General features: G+C 35.6%; 1 long non-coding RNA gene across 1 annotated transcript; it reads right to left on the bottom strand.

The window, feature by feature from the left end:
* Positions 1–1,401: 1,401 nt before the first annotated feature.
* LOC113340481 lies at positions 1,402–2,815 on the bottom strand. Its single transcript, XR_003355495.1, has 3 exons — positions 2,381–2,815; positions 1,968–2,275; positions 1,402–1,724 (listed from the first exon to the last, which is right to left on the bottom strand). It is a non-coding gene; the product is annotated as an uncharacterized LOC113340481 (long non-coding RNA).
* Positions 2,816–7,891: the final 5,076 nt, after the last annotated feature.

The raw sequence follows: 7,891 nt of genomic DNA, 5'->3' as shown, positions 1-7,891 counted from the left end.
CTATTATCATCCTTTGATCCACGTCCATCATAGTTGAAGATGAGCATATCCGCTTACCATATTATGCACTGCTAGTTTTTTTCATGCACGTTTCCTCATCGAGTCATTCTTGTCGCGTTCTTGGAACATTTAACTATAAAATACGTGCATCTAACTTAAAGAACACAATTTCAAGAAACCTAAAAGATTTACATTCTGTTTTCTATTTTCTAAAGGCAGTCCAGCCTGAATTACTGAATTAACAAGCTCCTTTGATTGCTTAATCGACGGAAAATAACATATTTATGTACAATATCCCCTTCTCAGTGATATTATCCACTAGTGTATGTATGCCATCTTATTAATAGTCGTCCTTTCGAACAATGAAAATAAGCATATTCGATACCTTTTTCTAAATGAGCCAACAAAAATCGCTCTCGCTCTCTGATATAAATCGGACCCAAAAGCACAACGTGCTAATCCAGGAAATGCAAGGCCCATCATGATGGTATGCTCGACGATTCGTGTATAGAATGATGGGCCGTTTCAAAAACGTAATGTATAAAACTTGGAAATTCAATTGTATTCTAATTAAACATCTCAGTAAGGGAAAATTAGGTGCAGGCCAAAAAAAAATAATATTATCCTTGTCAGGCCCACAATTAATTTTAGGTATCGTGACACTCATAATTATTTCAGTGACACCCATAATTATATGAAATTATTATGCATCCGCATGACGGGTTATGTATCAGGAGTATAATTGGCAACGCAACTTGGATATGACATATTTAAAAATCCGCGCCTTAGAATTTTACAAATTTTATATCGTTAGAAATCTTTTTAAGAGAGCTACGCAACGAGTACAAACAACAATATCAAAATTTTGTTTTTCACGAAAAAAATCGGAGGTGATCATCAATTTAGGCAAAATTACGAAAACTGACTACATGACCATTATGCAGCCACCAAAAGAGATGCATAACGAATTATGCAACCATTTTATCGACTGCATAACAAATTATGCATCTGCATAACAAAGTTATGCATCTATAACAAGTTATATAACCATTGTTATGGTTGATTTTAGTGTGTACATAAATAATTGATGCATAATGCAGTATGCATCCATATTTACGGATGCATATCAGGTTATGCGTCTATTTTCTTGATGCATAAAAGATTGTGCAACAATTTTCTCGATGCATAATGTAGCTTCATAACGTGTTATGCAACCATACTTTGGACTGCATAACAAGTTATGCAGCTATTATTGTAGATGCATGACAAGTTTTGCAGCCTTTTTTTTTTGGTTTCAATACTAACAAAAATGTTGTTGCATTATGCAATCATTTTCGGGACTGCATAACAAGTTATGAAACAACTTTTGTAGAGACATAACATGTTATGCAACCATTTTAAAAACTGAATCACTATTCACAGCTCCATTTCCTTCTGTATCAGCAACCAAATCTAACATCTCCAGCTCATATTTTTCAGCGCCACCTACAACTCATAATCTAACATACACTACTATTGCAACATCTACAACAACACCATTAGCTAAAACACCACAACCCATTCATTTAAGTATCAATCCATTGTGTCCTTCAGCTTCAAAACCATACACAACCCGTTCATTTCAGTATCAAGCCATTGTGTCCTGCATATCTTCAAAACCATGTCAGTAACCTTTCAGTCCATTACCATTCTTTTTCACCTGCGCACCCATTTTCACTTCTCACCTACATATAACAATGAAAATCAATAGAATTGAAATATCAAATAATCATAATAATAAAAACTAAATAATATTTCCGGCCACTAGCTGGTGGAATTTCACATACTAAACAAACAGAAAACGAAAAAACAACTAAGAATTCAACTAGTATAATAACACTGTAAGATTGTGTAAAATAACTAATATAACATGGGTACACTCCAAAGCAAGGCTCAATGAATGTTGTTACTGCTGTTACTGGACTAACCATGACTGAGGCTCCCGAAGAGTATTTAGTTGTCGAACTAGTTGGTGAAACTGAAGGCAAATCAGAAACTGTTGGTGGAGACTGGTGATGATGAGTAGGAGGATGAATAGTCATAACACTGATGATTAACTACTCCCCATTCTTGCAATAAGTTGATTTTCCACTGATAACATAGATCATCCCTGGTTTAGTTAACATGAAAACAGTCTTTCCATCGTCAAAAGCAGATATCGAATTCGTCGTGTTGCAGTTCTTGTAATCCATTTTGTTCACCACTAGTACTGAATCACCATCCTCTTACTCAAACACTAACCAATAACAAAAATGAAAAAAACAAATTTAACCCATAATGAAGAACTAATCAGATTTTAACAAGAAAAAAAAACTTACATAGAGAATAGCGAACTATGAACCTGTTGCGTTTAGTCTTCTCATCCCCATCTCTGTCCATATTTGCCCTAATTTTTATCTCAGTTTCAGAACATCTTTTTTTGTTCTTCCACTTATCTCGACAGCATTATCACCCTCTTCAACTTCTAAATCCAGATAACCATCATCAATTTCTTCTTCTATTTCAGAAACAATCTCAAACGCTAATTCACCAGTAACCTACATCATCAACGAAAACGATCTCTAATCTCTATTTTACACTCAAATTCAAAAATTCATCAAAAACCCTTCAATTTATCCTATAATAACCTCCATATCGCTACAAATTTGTAATCAAAAATTGTTTCTCCCTGATTATTACTTCGATTCCTAATTTTCTCCTCCATGATTCATAATAACATCATCTCTTTCATTGTATATACAACTTCATCAACAAAATCTATTTACCAAATTCTTAAACTCATCTCACAAATCATCAGCAGATAAAGAACATGGAAAGAGAAGAAGAAAGAAGAATACATTTTCATGAAGAAAACGACAATTTTTTTTAAAATGGGTTTGCTAATAATTAGGACGGTGGGTTTGACAGTGAAGAAAATCTATAAAAATGGGTGTGATTGTAGTTTTCACTCTCAATAAACGCTAATTTATTCAAATTTAGGAAATAAAGAAGTGACATTGATAGGCTATCAGTAATTATTTATGGGAAACTTCTGGTCAACAGATAGTTGAATATTTGGATTAGTATTTTTCCTAGTCAACTGTATGAATGAGGAAATGCTGCTGAGAAGATAAACGATCGCAATCCATGTTTGTTACATCCACAAAACACTATTCTTCTTCTTACAGTACAAAGATTCACCTCTCCGAATATCACTGATAATTTTTGTTTCTCACTGTACATTGAATATTCAATTCCCGCATTTGTATACAGACAAGACATGCATACCCTTGGCCATTAGCTTATAGCAATATAATGAAAACTAGTAAAATTCGCGAACAGAGACGACTGGGATTCTAAAAAGTTAAACTTAATGAAAGGATCTTTTCGTATGGTCACAAAAAAAGGTCCCCAAAAATATAGTACAATACAACATAAAATTAATAACATGTATCTGTGTGAGTGAAAGTATGTGTCGCACGTGAGAGAGAGCTGAACTGTAACCGTGCAGACAACACGTGAGAGTGGGGATGTTTAGTCTGGTTCCAACAGAATTGAGTCGAGAGATAGGGAGTTATATAAACCCTGTCCTGTGTATGTATCATTTTATCTTTCTCTTAATCAATTGATTCAAATCGTTGCAATGTAGACATCAGGATTTACCTATGTTATTATGGTATCATCGAGGGGAAAGCTTAACCGCATCGATCCTTGGACCTAACCTAAAATTTCAACACCAGAACCAGCATTAAATCGACCTACTTCTGTTATTGCTTCTGTTCTTAGTCAACTTCTGCTGCTGTTTCATCCAATATCAAATTATCAGATCTAATTAGGTTCGTAATTCATTAATTATCAAAGCTCTACTGTATTTTGTGATTATTACAGTTTTTCATGAAGTTTGATCTAAGATTCATGGAGTATTTGGTATGGAGTATGTTCTTGGAGGTTTTTTGGTCGAAATCAGGGTTTTGTTTTGATACCTGCTACGTCAACAAACAGGATTCAACATGTATTTTGGATCTAAAATTCATTTTTAGGGTTTGAGCTCTTAGTTATTTCAATTTTCTGTTTGGTGTTTGGATTGAAATCTCTTACCTCATCAACTAGAATTTGAGTCTCTGCTGGTAATATCCAATTTCATGTTTAGATTACTTTAGATTTGATCTCATGTGTTCAATTTCTACATCACTATCTCAACAAAATTCAAATTCGTTTGCAAATTCCGTTTTCTGCTACAATAGTTAGTTAGGAAGAAGCTTAATGTTGTTCCATTGAATAGTGGGGAAAGATTCTTCTTAAATCCAACAGAATGTTGGGGTACGTGTGTGTGTTGATTGTTTCCTGCACCATTGAGTATTTAATTTTGTTTCGGTTAGCTCCTCCTCTCAATGTTACTTTGGTATAGTCCTCACAGTAGTGGTATGTGAGTGAGTTGGTTTGTGTGTGTAATGATGGAACTAAAGATGTTGTTTCCGAATAGAAATTGAGGAGGTACATTAAGTACAGATTGAAGTTCTCTTCGCTAAGCTTTTATATACTCAGTATGCAACCTAGTGTTCAGTTTGCATATGTGTTCAATGTACAACCTTTTGTTCTTCTACTTTTCATGCTCTTCGAATAATTCAGTTGAAGTTTCAACTTCAATGGTGCCTTTTTACTTTTATTTCTTATGTGGGTGAATAATCCAAAGTGCTATGGCCTTATGGAGAATAATCAAATGATAATAATTTGGTTTAATACTTTGCTTCTTTCACGGTGCACTGATGCAAAAACTGCCTAAGGGGAATAAAAGTATGGCTTTGTTTATTTTCTTTATGATGCTCATGGTGTTGTGTATGTGCTTGTCATGAAACTGTTGGTGCTGGCTAGTGTTAATATACTTCAGCAGGGATGTCTGTTGCTCTTAATGGTGTTCGCCATCAGTTTTTCGTGTGTCTGCAACCAGCACTGCCTGATGTATGGTGACTGCAGTTTTCAAGTTTGGCTGTTGCTTTTAATCTGCGATACTATTGGGAGTTTGTGTACTGCAGCGTGAAGTGCCTTTTATACTCACCTATTCTAGTACGTTTTATGCTACTGTGCCAGTTTTATCTACTACGGCAATCAACTATTCCTATCTTTTCACATTGCTCCATCTCATACTGTTGGTATACTCAACTCAAACAGCTCATCTTGTTGAAGTCCTGCTGCGAATGCCTACATATTTTATGGTCTGATTCAAGCTATGCTACAACTGTGTCCTAAAACGCAGAAATATGATCCAAGGCTACTCATATTGATGCGACCCTATTTCTGTAGCTAGCTTGAGTTATACTTCTATTTGATGGTGTTGAGATATTCTTCATACACTACCAGTGGATGGAAAATCCTGCTACTGCTAGTTTTTAATCGGTTTCTACTACTGAATGCAAAGCTCAACTCCACTTGTAAGTCGTAAGTACTTCAACAACGAGCATGGATTTTTTATACAAGAGTGAGCTGTAAATTTTTTCTCGTGACTACAACATTTTCCTTCTCATCTTATGCACATTGGAGGCTTTGTGTGGTATGAATTTTAACTACTACTCTTATCTGCATATCTTACTGCTGCTACACCTACTCTCCACTGTCATTTTGGCCTGCATTATTATTCTCTCTACTGGTGATAAGCTACTACTTTTGTCAAATCTCTGCGATTAGATTTCACACCAGCAATATCTCCAATTCAGGCATTGGTTTGTCATTACAGAACAACTTATTTGTTGTTGCCTGCATGTTTGTGGTTTGCAATTGCTATTGGCCCATCAACTGTCTTTGATGTTGCTGTCACTAATATTCGCTTTTATCTCTATGACTGACATATTTTTTGTGCGAGTGAAAGTATGTGTCCAATCTCCAGTTGGCTCTGCCCACTTGAGATTGAGGAGAGGTAATAACATGTATCTGTGTGAGTGAAATATGTGTCGCACGTGAGATAGAGCTGAACTGTAACCTTGCAAAAAACACGTGAGACTGGGGATTTTTAGTCTGGTTCTTTTTAAAAGCATTTTGGTGTTTAAAAAAAGCTGAGCAGCACACTATGTCACTAAAACAAAAAATTCAAGCTATTACACCAAATAAAGAAGATTCTGACAGGATAAGATGGGCTCACCACCAGTCTGGAGATTTCTCGGCAAAAAATATTTATAACTTTCCCATTACTCGTAATCCTGATAATGAGAATGATATTGATTTCCCGTGGAAAAAAATATGGAAGTTACAGACTCTGCCTCGAATCAGGTTGTTTATATGGAAATTAATTCAGAAATCTTTACCAACCTCGAGTAGGCTAGCGGCTCATAACCCAGAGGCTTCCCATGAGTGTCAAATGTGCAATAACCATGCGATGGAAACGGAAAATCATCTGTTTAGAACTTTCCCTTTTGCCAGAGCATTTTGGTTTGGTTGTTCTTTGGAAATGGTCAATTCGAGAATTAACACAAATGTGATTAGCAAATGGGTTGAACTTTGGATCGATGGTCAAAACTTCTCTCCATACAAGGAACAAATTGCAATTATCACTTGGTTCATATGGAAATATAAATGTGAGGTCTTTTTCAGGAAAACGGCTTAGGATCCCTTCCATTTAATTCAGCAGATAAAAACCTTCATCCAGTCTTCAATTATCAAAGAAGAAACCAAATCTCAAGGCATCCGAAAAACGAAGATTATCAAGAAAGGGTGGAACAACTTAAGGTCGGATTGGATAATATTAATTGATGCATCCTTTCAGCATGCTCCGAGTGGGCGTCGTCGGCGTTGCATGCGGAAGCTAAAGTCCTGGTAAATGCTTTAAAGTGGCTAAAAAATAATATTCTTTCTAGCGTTTGTATAGTCACAGACTGTAAACTCCTTTGGGAATCTATATCCAAAAAGGATACATGAGCTTCATGGTTGCGGAGAATACTATTAAAGAAGCAATTCACTTGTTGGACAACCTTCTTCAAGCTCAGGTTAAATTTATAAATAGTGATTACAATGTTGCTGCGGACTCCGTTGCAAAAGAAGTAAGGATCAGAAGACTTCACCACATGTCAACACACTTGTGCCAACTTGTGCGAAAAGAGAGTATTAATTCTAATATTTTTTGATGAAAATGAAATTGTAGATCTTCTGTATTACATTGCTTAAGTTAATATATTAACCTTTCCCATCAAAAAAAAAAATATTTACATTAAAATACCATCTTATACAACAAAGGTTGAGGTTTCAAATTCTCCAGCAATACAAGGTCCTCCTGAATCTTTGAGGCCCACTTTTAGAAATGTATTCTACTGCACAGAAGTGATACACTCAACACGGACTGGATCCCGCGGTTGTACCGCAAGAGAAAGTTAGAAAACCTTGATGACCCGGCGGTTTTATAGGGGATGGGTTTAGTGTGGGTCCCACCATCTGTCACACACTCTCATTCTCGGGATGTCCCGCGGGATACTAATCGTTTCCTGTAAATTTGTAATAGCTCTTGACTTTCTTACTCGTGTCCCACGTAAAATGTAATTGTTGAACTAATTTGTAAAAATCTCTTAAATTAGGATTTGAGAAGACCTTAGACTCCTTGGTCGATGAACCTCTTTTTTCTGAAAAATACGTTGAAGGTTTTTCCACCAATGAAACTAAGCAATATCCATATAAGATATGTTCTTCTGAATGATATTATCCACTAGTTTTTTTGCATGCACGTTCTGTCATTCTTGTCGCGCTCTTTAAACATTCAACTATAAATACGTGCATCTAACTTAAGAAAAAATACACACAATTTCAAGAAACCTAAAAGATTTACATTTTGTTTTCTATTTTCTAAAGGCAGTCCAGCCTGAATTACTGAATTAACAAGCTCCTTCGCTTAGCA

The sequence above is a fragment of the Papaver somniferum genome, unplaced genomic scaffold (assembly GCF_003573695.1).
Source record: "Papaver somniferum cultivar HN1 unplaced genomic scaffold, ASM357369v1 unplaced-scaffold_22, whole genome shotgun sequence".
NCBI classification, from domain to species: domain Eukaryota; kingdom Viridiplantae; phylum Streptophyta; class Magnoliopsida; order Ranunculales; family Papaveraceae; genus Papaver; species Papaver somniferum.
The sequence above is the reverse complement of the archived record's forward strand: the minus strand, read 5'-3'. Positions and strand labels throughout refer to the sequence as shown.